We start from the raw sequence: 14252 nt of genomic DNA, 5'->3' as shown, positions 1-14252 counted from the left end.
CGGGCTGAAATCCCATCGAGTACGTATAGGATGCGTTCAGGAGACTTAATGCAGTACGTCCACTGTCAACAACGACCATCAAGCAGTTGTCAACGACACTGGTGCAAGAATGGAAGACTCTACCACAAAAATGTCTTACCAGCCTCCTGGTTGGCATGGGAGTACCTTGAGGAGCATGCGTTGCCTTCCTTTGGTTGTGAAACAACCTATTAACAACCTTGTCCCGCCTTTTGTAGTGTCCAGAGGACTGTCATAAACCACGATGACATCATTGTATTTATTGTGTTTAAGTGTCATTTCCTTTTGTCTCACTGCATATTTCTTTCAGTTACCTTTTGTATTATACTAGAGCATTTCTTTCGATCAATGGTCCAAATTTCATCGAGCACTTGGCAGTGACACACTGTCCGATAGTTACTTTCGTCCTTAAGGGGAGGTTTACTATCTTTGGCTCGAAAAAAACATGTTCTTTGATAATTTTTTTCTCGGGATGTGTTATAGATATCAATGTCAAATTTGGTCGAAATTTTTATTGATATTTCCTCTACAAAATGTCAAAGAGCAAAGGCGGAAGTGCCGTCGGAACGAAACCAAATTTCGATGTAGACCTCTACGCGCGGTATGTCACAGGTCAGCCGTCTCGTCTGAAATCAAAATTGAGTTGACGTTAGCGAAGTAGATAAGATACTTAAGGAGTTGTTCCTCGCTTAAGTTATTTGGACCGTAGCAAACAAAATGGCGGCCATTTGAAAGAAAATAGGGTGTTCTTCATCGATTTTTCGATTTCGTCGGCCAGGTAAAAATATTTGTAGTTCATGGATCGGAATAAAAGTGGTACAACTCCTAGAAAATTTAGTTAGCTTCGTCGGAAACATAGAATCATATCAATCGGTTAAGTAGATTTGAAGTTACCATACCGCGCGATAAAAAAACGTCATTTTGAGAAAAACGCCTTTGAAGTTTTGACTACATATAAATGCAATATTACTTTCGATCTGCTATTCCGGGTCCATAAACTAGTCCTTCCTCTTCCTCATAGAGGGCGTTCTGCTCGATCTGGGCCATCCTGCGCTGCTCCAGAGCCGTTCGTACGGCCGGTGACAAGCGGTTTTCTGCCGCTTGAATCCGGTGGTCGTCCGAATGCTTGGCGTCGCATAGAGTCCCAGGGTGACGTCCTTCGTTGTCATGGTCTTCTGAATTTCTAAATACCGTTCGTGTAAGCTGCTCACTGCGAGGAAGGTCTCAATCTCCACAGTCTTCGCACCAGAATGCAAATGCTTGGGGGCTAACTTCCAAACAGACGCGTTCAAATTTCATTTGAATTTTTTGTGTTTCCTCCCAAGCACCGGTACAATAACTCGTCCTCCGAACGAAAAAAACTGGTGCGTGAAAAGGGCCAATTTCAGGCAGTGCATGTTTTGTTCAACCGCGAATAACAAACATTTCCGTTCCGTAATCGGAAAATCTGTTTCAGGGGTGGATTCTAAACACTTTTACGGATCGAAAAATGCAATTTAAAAAGAATCGATTTTTTTAACCAAAAGATAGTAAACCTCCCCTTAACTATTGCATATCAGTGTAGCATAGATTTTCCACAGAGTTACACCTTCAGCTGTGTTCGAATAGCGTTGTACTCAGTAATGAGCCTCTGAAGTCCAAAATATAGGTTTGGTGGGTAACTGATCCTCGTCAATGAATGGGAGTATGGCCCATGGATAAAACGCTGGAAACGCTGATTTCGATGAACCGGCCGGTTGCTATCAGGTGTCTGCGCATGCGTTTCTCCGGCATATTTTGTGTTCACTGAGACTGAGAAAAATGGAAGCGTCTGAATGCTACAAAATGCACCTCACGATAAAGCACCACGTGTTCATTATCGAGTGTCATGTGAAGCACAATTCGTGGAAAACTTGTGCGCAGTTGTTTGCTCTGGAAGTGTTGTGACAAAAACTTCAGCAGAATCTGCAATGCAAAACTTAGTGCATAAATGGCAGGAAACATGGTCTGTACCGAATATAAACCGTACCTCTCAGAAAGGAGATCAAAGCCCAGAACACATTTCTCGAATGAAGGGATCCCAGGAACAAAGTTCGGCGAAATCTGAACACTTGCTGTCCGTGGAAGAGTCGAAAAAGTATCTAAAAGGACCTGCATATGTATCCTTCAAATTTACTGTTGTGAATGCATTAAAACCTCCAGTCGAGCTTTCACATGTTGTGTTCTGATGTCGGAGAGGACTTCTCGATCATCAGTTTGTCATTTCCTCATATGAGGCCTGGTTTACACTGCCAGCTTATGCGACTTCACAGAATATGCGCCATTATGTATCAGAAAATCCTGTTGCGCACTCTCAAGACTGGTGTTTGGTATTCGGGCCAGTTCTGTTTTCCCCGCCCTGTATTTGTAGCACAAACTGGCTGGTAATCCGCACAGTTGTGGGAGTGGCGGCCACTGGAGCCGCAAATCTTCCGGAGCCGACGTGTCGCCCCGGCTGCCCGCCTTGCTGCTGTTGTGTCGCCACAACTTCACGGCCGCTTAGTCTGGGAACTACACGCGCTACTAATCACTGCCACAGATGGGATCCGTCGCGCCTTCTCAGCCATACAATATCCTCTTTGTTGGGCAACGTCTGCTTGCACACCTCTTGGCGCGACGCCAGCGTTATTCCTGTCCAGCCCACTCCAGCTACGGTGATGGACACGGATCAGATGGCGTCTAGGCCCTGAATAAAGCCGACTTCGTCGTGGTGATTATGAAGCGGACGTAACAATGCTTTGACGATTCGGCTCCAGACTTGCTGAAAATACGTGTATTACTAGCCGCTTGACGTTATTTAATTAACTGATGGAAAAATTTCATGGAGTGAGACCAAACTTAAAGAACTAAAAGTGAACGAAATGGAATATCGTATCTACGGACTTCCTTAGATACTATAAAAGATGGAATTAAAATTATAATTCTGGACGCAAGTAAAACGTGTTATTCTCACTCACGTATCTTAAACAGCAGCCAGATGTTGTGGGCGAGAGATTCTAGGCGCTTCAGTCTGGAAACGCGTGACCGCTATATTCGCAGGTTTGAATCCTGCTTCGGGCATGGATGTGTGTAATGTCCTTAGGTTACTTAGGTTTAAGTAGTTCTGAGTTCTAGGGGACTGATGACCTCAGTCCCATAGTGCTCAGAGCCATTTGAACCTTAAACAGCAGAAAATTGTCTAGGAAAACCAAAGTATGTATTTGTAACACACTTAGACGACCATTTCTAACATGCATACGTCAAACCTGAAAGGAAAAGCCGTTACGCTTTTCGAGAGGAAAAAGTGACGTAAGATTTTTGGGTCAATGAAAGAGCCTGTCATTGGAGAATGGGAAACGCGCAAAAATGTATGAGCACGTGGTCAGTGTAAGGAACCACATGTTGTAGTCGAAATACACAGCACAACACAATTAAAGGATCATTTTTTCGAAACCTCGCCGTTATTTCCAGCTGCGTTGAGTAAATTTGAAATTTGGCTCAAAAGTACCTCCAAAATTCCTCTGCAATGGAGCAAAGGCATAGCGCGTCGGGCTGGGCGACGCTTCAAACTGCATGGTGTCCACAAATGCGGAAATAAGGCCACAGCTCAGTTTATGTGGTAGTTGAGGTTGGTTGATGACGTCACATTGGCACCAAATTTCGTCACAATTCTGCCCAGCGCCGCCATGGTAGTGTCACACGCTGTGGAGGTCGCCACAGCCTCCCTCTTACCTCCCTCTCGCCCCTTCTTTTGACGCCACCGCTATGGACTTTAGAACCACGACACCCAGCGTTTAAATCACGCCGTTTCCTAACGTGTGACCAAGAAAAACGTTTCAGATACACCGCCGCTCTGAATCGACACGAAAATGCCTCTGTTGGTGGTATAATGGACATCAGTGAAACCACCGCTTCCCTTGCGGCGTTCATACTCAACACATTTTGCAGTCGAAAACGACAGTTCGCAGTGTGATGAGCAGCAGGACGGCATTCGTCCAATCTTTGATACTGCTGATAACCCATGGACGCTTCACCCCTTGTCTAAATACATCCTTAAAAAAAGTTTTACATCACCTCGGTTCCCATAACTCCTAAAGAGAGATGTTGAGTGTAGGTATTGTATCACAGACACAGTCCCTTTGACTGTTCAGAGATGTCACTAAACGCGGCCAAAGATGTAAACAACCATGCATGAGCAGCGTCTATTACACGGAGGGGGTCCGATAGACGATCAGTTCCAGTCATTCCACTAGGAAGGAGGTACACGACTAGTGTTGTCTCTAGTTCAACCAAGCCTAGACGGTCAATACCTCGGTTCGGTCGCGTCCGCATTGTTACTTTGTGTCACGAAGGGCTGTCAACAAGTGAAGTGGCCAGGCGTCTCGGAATGAACCAAAGCGATGTTGTTGGGACATGGAGGAGATACAGAGAGACAGGAACTGTCGATGACATGCCTCGCTCAGGCCGCCCAAGGGCTATTACTACAGTGGACGACCGCTACCTACGGTTTATGGCTCGGAGGAACCCTGACAACAACGCCATCATGTTGAATAATGCTTTTCGTGTAGCCACAGGACGTCGTGTTACGACTCAAACTGTGCGCGGTAGGCTGCATGATGCGCAGTTTTACTCCCGACGTCCATGGCGAGGTCTATCTTTGCAACCAAGACACCATCCAGCGTGGTAAAGATGGGCCCGACGACATGCCGAACGGACCGCTCAAGATTGTCATCACGTTCTCTTCACCGACGAGTGTCGCATATGCCTTCAACCAGACAATAGAGTCGTGCTTGGAGGCAACCCGGTCAGGCTGAACGCCTTAGACACACTGTCCAGCGAGTGCAGCAATGTGGAGGTTCCCTGCTGGTTTGGGGTGGCTTTATGTGGGTGGTCATGGAAGGCGCTGTAACGACTGTACGATACGTGAATGCCATCCTCCGATCGATAGTGCAACTACATCGGCAGCATATTTGCGAAGCATCGTCTTCATGGACGACAATTCGCGCCCGCATCGTGCACATGCTGTGAATGACTTCCTTCAGGATAACGACATCGCTTGACTAGAATGGCCAGCATGTTCTCCAGATATGAACCGTGTCGAACATGTCTGGGATTGACTGAAAAGGGCTGTTTATGGATGACATGACCCACCAACCACTCTGAGGGATCTACGCCGAATCGCCATTGAGGAATGGGACAATATAGATCAACAGTGTGTTGATAAACTTGTGAATCGTATGCCACGATGAATACAGACATGCATCAGTGCAAGAGAACGTGTGACTGGGTATTGGAGGTACCGGTGTGTACAGCAGTCTGGACCAGTACTCTGAAAGTCTCGCTGTATGGTGGTACATCATAGAACGTGTGTTTTTCATGAGCAGTAAAAATGGCGAAAATGATGTTCATGTTGATCTCTATTCTAATTTTCTGTACAGGTTTCGAAACTCTCGGAACCGAGGTGACGCAAAACTTTTTTTGATGTGTGTACATCGGTCACTAGCAATCCCAGTGAACCTGATCTAACCCCTTTTGAATGCAATGCAACCGTAATTCCTTCTCTGGTGTACATTGTGGAGCCACAAGGAACAATTCAAACCCATTCGACTATATTTGAACGTGCTTATGCTCTCTCAGCCCTCCTGTTCCCGCCCTCATGTGGCGTGATCTGCAAGGGGTACGACATTGACACTGCGTGAATAAAACGGCAAAGGGTCCGTCTAAGATCTACCAGTTCGGCAAGGTTGTACGTCTCAATGTGAAAAAATTACGGGTACTCGAAAATGTTATCGTTTAATTCTGTTGCTCATCTTAAAAGCAATGAGTAGGTTGGACATTTAACGAGATCACAAGAAGACACGCTCACAAAACTGAGGTAAAAGAATCCTCATGGGAGCGAAGATCACCGGGACGGCCAATAATATTTTTAGGAGCTGCGGAAAAAGCTTTGGAGTGTAACAATTAGTAGTAAATGGTTCAAATGGCTCCGAGCACTGTGGGACTTAACATCTGAGTTCATCAGTCCCCTAGAACTTTGAACTACTTAAACCTAACTAACCTAAGGACATCATAAATATCCATTCCCGAGGCAGGATTCGAACCAGCGACATTAGCAGTCGCGCGTTCCGGAATGAAGAGCCTAGAACCGCTCTTCCACCGCGGTCGGCCAAAATTAGCAGTAATAGAGAGTATTGTAGAAACAGACAAATTTGGCAAAATGCTGTGAAGGCAGAGCAAAGAGTTTACAGACTGTTGCTTCACAACAATAATGCTATTACATTTATGCTACTACTACTACTACTACTAATAATAATAATAATGATGATGATAATAATAATAATAATAAACAGTGATTGCGTTACCACGCCAGCACCTGAGTGTTTGTATCCAATCCAAATGCAAAGCGAAAAAATATTCTTCTCATCCACTTATCAGAAGAATTTTTGTATGCACAAATCCAAAAAACTGATAGAATGGTTTTTATTCCATATCTTAAAATTCTGTTCGCACGTATTCAAATTCAAAAGGATCTGTAATTCCTTTTACCAAATGCGTAACTGCCAGCATTGACGGTTCTATGTCGTATGCTGCGGATTTTTGTGGTGGTTAGGGACGTTTCGGTATTACTAATAGCAGTAAATATCGATATATTTGTTTCAATGCTTAAAAAGTCAGTATCGATGCAATGTCTTCGATTATTTCATTGTCTCATAATAATACGGAAGTGTCGAATGCTTAGAAACATTTAACGAGAATTATCATGTTTGCTGTATCTTCATAGTATAAACGAAATATAAGTGAAATGGTAGAAACTGTATATCACGTGCATGTCGGATCTCAGCAACAGTAGTGACTTGAGTATGTGCCCCGCATCTATAAAAATGCTTCTAATACTTAAATGCTTACAAACTAAAAATAAGTAAATGAAACGTTAAAAAATTTTAAGCAACGTATCAGAAAAATAATGGCTCAAGTAGGAGCAACCTTTCACTACGAAAACAATTTGGCTTTTGACAATGGCACTTGTGTGTAGCATAAAGTTTATGTCAAGGTTTATGTTTTTATGTCTGTGGGAGTGTTTGTGCTTTGCTACTTTTGTTTGTGTTTGATTTCATACTAAGGGGGTGCTTATTAGTACTTGGATTTTCCTAGTTAAAACTGATGGAGACTAGTTTTAATGTTTGGGCATTAAACCTGTTCTTTACTTTACATGTGATAGTAGTGGCAACATTGGTTTCATTTTTCTGTGCAAGTTTGAAATAAACATGGCTATATAAAATAGAAAAATACACAGTGAAAGAGAGTCGGCTGTGATTAAATGCTTCTTTTTAAGAAAAGGGGTCACTGCCAGTGTACCAGATTGATGGTATATATGGCACACTCGGTGGTAACTGCCCTTCCTACTCCACTATCAAGAATTGGGTTGCTGCGTTTCAGCACTGAAGACAGAGAGCGTGATGGAAGGCCAGCTCAAGTCAAAGTTCGGGAAACAGTGGGTGCTATTCATTCCATGATCCTGAAAGACCGGAGGATAACTGCTAAAAAGATAGCAGAGACCCCAGAACGTGCGGGTCCCATTGTCCATAAGATTTTGGACATAAGAAAGCTCTGGGTTCCCAAACGTCTCAATGCAAACCAAACTCGTGGATGATTGGTTGCTTCACAGTTCATTTTGTCCAACATCGCCGGGATCGCGTGGGATTTTTGGATCGTATCATCATCATGAAGGCAACGGCCTTGCCGCAGTGGATACACTGGTTCCCGTGAGATCACCGAAGTTAAGCGCTGTCGGGCGTGGTCGGCACTTGGATGGGTGACCATCCAGGCCGCCGTGTGCTGTTGCCCTTTTTCGGGGTACACTCAGCCTCGTGATGCCAATTGAAGAGCTACTCGGCGGAACAGTAGCGGCTTCGCTCAGGAATACCATCTTCCGACCGGGAGAGCGGTGTGCAGACCCCACGCCCCTCCTATCCGCATCCTCCGCCGACGATGACACGGCGGTCGAATGGCCCGGTAGGCCACTCGTGGTCTGAAGACGGAGTGCTTTATCGCCATCATGAATGAAACATGGATATATACTTAGAATTCAGATACCAAAGAACAATCAGAAGAATGGAGACACAGCGATTGTCGACGTCGAAAGCAGTTCAAAACCCAAATATCAGCAGAAAAGTGCTCGCATCCGTCTTTTGAAATAAAGATGAAATCCTACTTATTGGCTATTTACAACGTTGTAAGATCAACACGGAAAAGTACTATGCTGAACGTTTCTACAAACTTAAGCAACAATTGGTCTCCACACGTCGAGGAAAGTTAAGAAAAAGAATCTTATTTCTGCAAGACAATGCCCCTTCACCCAAGGTGGCCATCACGCAGCAAAAACGGGCAGATCTTCGCTTTTAAATACTCAACCGTCCACGCTATGCATCTGACTTGGCCCCCTGAGACTATAAACTGTTCCCAAACAGCGATCAACATCTCAAGGGAAGATAGGCTGTGAACGTTGAGGAAATGACAAAGGGTGCGCATGAGTGATTTTTCGCACAATCGATTTGTTGGCATAAATGCGCTGAGCTCAAGTGGGAATATGTTGAACTAACAATTTTTTTTTTCAAAGCCATAACATCATTTTTAAAGAAAAGCGAAGGACTTATCAGCAGCCCCTCCTATTCAAGTTGGATCTTGCAAACATAGCACAGTTTCCATACTTCGCTTTATATTATAAATAATTCCTTCTGCCTGAACAAAGCCTTAACTTACACAGAAAAGTAATCAGTACCTGACGATATTGCCGTTATCGATATTTTCTTCGATATTATCTAGATATTGACACAATTTCAAGTATTCTATGCCAAATATCACACTGAATCAGATATTGCAACGTCCCTGGTGGTGATAACACGCACTGCAGAACTATTTTCCGTTTCCCAGAAAAAACTGAGGCCTCAAAAGAGGATTGACGTGATGTGGTGAGATGCTTATTTTACCATCTTCGAACCACGGCAGGGATGCCTCACAGCTGTTGCACGATACTGCGCTTCGTCGGTAAACTATTCACATCGATCTTACTGCGACCGATATTAATGCTTTGCCCCACATAACATACCCTGGTCTTCTTTGCAATCAGAGCTTCTACAGTAATTATGATGCCATGAAGTCAAAGTCTGGAGGCATACCTACAGCTCTTTAACTATAAATTTTCTGTTATATCATGGCAATAATCTTCTCTTGAAACCCCGTGCCAGTGATATATAACATTTTTAGTGTACCAGTTTGCGTAAAGCAAAGTGTTGATCTGTAAGCGTAATGTCCTGACTGATTGGTGAACATTTTTCTATTTTCATTTCAGTACTGTAGCCGCCATTACGTAAGTGCCGTAATCAGGTTTATAATAAGAGCTTACGTCATGTATATTATAGCTGTGATTCCGTTTTTGGTGAACTAATGACTGTTGCGTGCACTCATGAACTTTTTCTAAGTCTTATAGTATTTGATGCAACTACTGAACGAGCACAGCTTGCGTATCAGTGAAAAATTATTTAAATGATGTGTCATTTTTTTCTTTACTGCCCTTCCATCGTACAATTTCGGTCTTGGACCATTTTCAAGTATCTGTACATAAAATTCGCCTATCAGGTTATAGAATACTAGTTTCTGCTAGGGCTGTTGATAGGTTATAGATATATCGATATTTTCCCCGATATATCGATAAGGCAACATCGAGTGTCGAAAACTTTATATTCTATTTTTTCGGAATTTTCGGTACATATATGAAATTGTTCTTTTGAAACTGTAGTAGAACATGATTTTACTTTAACTGTGTGAAGGAGTCTTACTACTTCTTGAGCTCCCATCACGTCTAGTTTCTCTCTTTGACTGTGTGAAGCAAGTATAGGTGGCACAAAGAAGTAGTTCGACTGCACTGGGGGTGGGGACGGTGTAAATGGAATAACGAGATTTCCGATGTGGAAAAACAGCACACCACTGTGTTACAAAACAATTTTAACTCAACTATTATGCTATTTCTTCACATCGGCAGTCTTCAAAAACAGTTGATCAAAACGATGATCATAATCTAAAAGATAAGACTGGTTTTTGCGGTAGGCGGGGACGTTTGAGGGGATATGCTGACGCAATCGGCGCTCGGCGCTACCAAAAGAAACGGCAACGTTAAGATTCAACTTCACCACGCAGTTTTGATACTACAATTGCTAGGTCGCTGGACTTTGCCTAGATGATAAAAACATGGAAGTCGGCATGGAGTGATCGAGACAAATGCGCTATGTGACGAAATACGAATACTGAACGCCGGACCGACTCATCGGGCAACTTTTATTGTGCCACTTATATGCAGTTTCCATTTTTAGCAAAGTAATTATCGCCAAGCGTGAACGTGCATCGTTTTCCTTTCAGTTGTTGCCATAAGGGGAATAAGAACGCTGCTAGCATGTTGATGTACAAAATAACTAATGATAAATCAATGCTTAAATATACAGATCTAAAACCGGCATTATATTTACAACGTGTAGCCGATATTTTTATAGGCCAGTACATCGATACTTTCTCCGCCGACATATCGATCTATCGATACGTCTGTTCGATTATCGCCGTCCGGTAATGTGATACTTTTAAACATCGAAGTATTGGATTCTCGATATTTTTAAAAATATCAGCAGTACTATTTCCTGCACATGTTCTATTTGAATGGCACCACTGTCGTTGTGCCTGTGAATGCAAATATCGTAGTTGTCATAAAATCAATATCAACAGCACGGCACAGACGTACACGTATCTTCATGCACTGCTACCCTCGACGCATACGTTGTGTGGTCATGACATGCAAGTCGAGTGCGTTGCTATTTGAAAATAGGTATAGTTTTAAAACTGTGACGACGTGCAGCCGTACTGACCGTGCTAATAATACTGGCTTTACAGCTGCAGCACTTGCACTCACAAGTACATAAAGAGTGAACGCCATTCAGATGTGTCGTGTGCAGAGATAACAGGGTGGGCCCAGAAAATACACTACCGGCCATTAAAATTGCTACACCAAGAAGAAATGCAGATGATAAACGGGTATTCATAGGACAAATATATTATACTAGAACTGACATGTAATTACATTTTCACGCAATTTGAGTGCATAGATTCTGAGAAATCAGTACCCTGAACAACGACCTCTGGCCGTAACAACGGCCTTGATACGTCTAGGCAATGAGTCAATCAGAGCTTGGATAGCGTGTACAGGTACAGCTACCGATGCAGCTTCAACACGATACCAGAGTTCATCAAGAGTAGTGACTGGCCTATTGTGACGAGACAGTTGCTCGGCCACCATTGACCAGACGTATTCGATTGGTGAGAGATCTGGAGATTGTGCCGGCCAGGGCAGCACTCGAACATTTTCTGTATCCAGAAAGGCCCGTACAGGACCAGCAGCATGCGATCGTGCATTATCGTGCTGAAATGTAGGGTTTCGCAGGGATCGAATTAAGGGTAGAGCCACGGGTCGTAACACATCTGAAATGTAACGTCCACTGTTCAAAGTGCCGTCAATGCGCACAAGAGGTGACCGAGACGCGTAATCAATGACACCGCATACCATCATGCAGAGTGATACGCCAGTATGGCGATGACGAACACACGCTTCGAATGTGCGTTCACAGCGATGTCGCCAAACACGGATGCGACCATCATGATGCTATAACAGAACATGGATTCATCCGAAAAAATGACGTTTTGCCATTCGTGCACCCAGGTTCGTCGTTGAGTACACCATCGCAGGCGCTCCTGCAAACGTCTTGCAATCGTCCCCATCTGATGACTCAGAGACCGAGACGTGGCTCCACGATCCGTTACAGCCATGCGGATAAGATGCCTGTCATCTCGACTGCTAGAGATACGAGGCCGTTGGGACCCAGCACGGCGTTCCGTATTACCCTCCTGAACCCACTGCTTCCATATTCTGCTAACAGTCAACTGGATCTCGACAAACGCGAGCAGCAATGTCGCGATACGATAAACCGCAATCGCGATAGGCTACAGTCCGACCTTTACCAAAGTCGGAAACGTGATGGTGCGCGTTCCTCCTCCTTACACGAGGCATCACAAAAACGTTTCACCAGGCAACGCCGGTCAACTGCTGTTAGTGTATCAGAAATCGGTTGGAAACTTTCCTCATGTCAGCACGTTGTAGGTGTCGCCACCCGTGCCAACCGTGTGTGAATGCTCTGAAAAGCTAATCATTTGCATATCACAGCATCTTCTTCCTGTCGGTTAAATTTCGCGTCTGTAGCACGTCATCTTCGTGGTGTAGCAATTTTAATGTCCAGTAGTGTATTTCATGCACTTCTCGATGGGCAACCTAAATTTACGCGAAATACAAACGAGGACTGTGATGTGAGTGGGTTGCCTATTTTAAGGTTAATGAAATATTTTTTATGGCCCAGTTTTATTTCGCGCACCTTGTAGTATGGTATAATGTGTGGTCGTTGATTTTCTGTAGAGAATACTCGGTATTGGTCTACGACAAAAACTGTACAGTAACACAGCACCAAGGAAAAAATGACAGCTGCATGCTATATCAAATCATTTACACATTTTCTCACAGCTGTGGACCCAAGTTCAGTGAACATAAGTGACAGATACAGCTGTCACTGTATGTCTAATTTTATCGGAGACATTGCATCCAAGACAGCATTTTTGTTTATATTATTAAGGAATCTTTAGCGCAATAACGTATGTGTCGTGCTGTACCTGCCACATTAAAAATCGTCACTACTCAGAAGTGGACAGCCTCCGACTACGCAGAAATACCGGTGCAAAGTTTGTAGATTACATCCTCTGTCGTTGCCTGCAATCTGCGCTAACGTCATGGCTGGTATGTCGATGAGAAGCAGCCGCTGAATTATGACACCGGAGGCAGTTCATTAATAAGCGATGATAAACGGATGGAGAGATGAAAGAAAGGGGGGGCGGATTTTGCCACAAATTTGCTTTTACGAGTTGGCGCCCGCTTATTCGCTACCGCGAGAATGAGCACCATCTCCATCGAGAGGCCCTTAAATGGACGACGCCGGCCGGGGTGGCCGAGCGGTTCTAGGCGCTACAGTCTGGAACCGCGCGACCGCTACGGTCGCAGGTTCGAATCCTGCCTCGGGCACGGATGTGTGTGATGTCCTTAGGTTAGTTAGGTTTAAGTAGTTCTAAGTTCTAGGGGACTGATGGCCTCAGCAGTTGAGTCCCATAGTGCTCAGAGCCAGAGCCTTAAATGGACGATTTATGACCACCACAAATAGGTCGGTGTCTACTCAGTAAGTCCTGCTCTGCTCCACCGCGGTGAGTGCTAGGTCGCATCATTTCCTACCCCCTTAGATCTCAGTGGCTACATCCTAACAATATCGATCTATACGGCTATCAGCCGCACAAGCAGTCGCACTTATAACGTCATTTTTATTGGGGTATTTGTGATTGGTTTTAGGACTTCTTAGCAGATAGCGCAAAGCACGTCGTCCTAAAGAGGGCCCAATCGTCTCATAAGAACGTAAATTCGAGAGTACCTCAACGGGTATTTATTGTTCACGACATACGGGCTGGAGGCAAAGAGTACAGGAGAACATCAGTATGATGTAAAGAAGATATTGAGTTTAGCTTAAGGTGACCATATCTTGGTAAACCTACTATGGCACCGTACACTTCGTTCAGCTTCAAATAACTGACCTCTGTATATGTAAAGTAAATTAGCACCACTTAAATAAAACCCAGAGTATTATAGTAGTTTCATTAGAAGTAAGCACTACTACTTAAAAAGAGAAATTATTAGAAGTGTATTGAATATATCGTTATATCATCTGAAATCATATGTTGTAATAAGTAGAAGTGATCACAAATGCCGTGGGACGCTACCTAGTGGCGTCAGCCCCGGAGGTATCCCCCTGGATCGTGGCACCAAGCAAACGGGTGGAGCTGGGACTCTTAAGTAGGTAGGGACAGACTAGGGCTTAACGTCGATAGTGAACGTTGGCGAGTGAGGTCTAATTACGTGTATAAATAACGAGATAACAAAATATTGAAGGCAAAAAATTATTTTTTTGAAAAAGTGCAAAATAGAGAAAACATGTCGGTAATAACAGTGCACAGTAACAACTGGTGCTGAAATACAACAGTGGAAATAATAAGTCAAGATTCAAAGAGCGTCACTTGACGCCTTCCTGAGAGACTGTCTCCACTCATTCCAA

At 44.0% G+C, this 14252-nt stretch overlaps 1 pseudogene; it reads left to right on the top strand.

Moving 5' to 3' along the window:
* Nucleotides 1–7742: 7742 nt before the first annotated feature.
* Nucleotides 7743–7860, top strand: LOC126164230 (5S ribosomal RNA; annotated as a pseudogene).
* Nucleotides 7861–14252: the final 6392 nt, after the last annotated feature.

This window comes from Schistocerca cancellata, chromosome 2, assembly GCF_023864275.1.
Source record: "Schistocerca cancellata isolate TAMUIC-IGC-003103 chromosome 2, iqSchCanc2.1, whole genome shotgun sequence".
Classification (NCBI taxonomy): Eukaryota; Metazoa; Arthropoda; class Insecta; order Orthoptera; family Acrididae; genus Schistocerca; species Schistocerca cancellata.
This window is presented reverse-complemented; position numbering and strand designations above follow the sequence as displayed.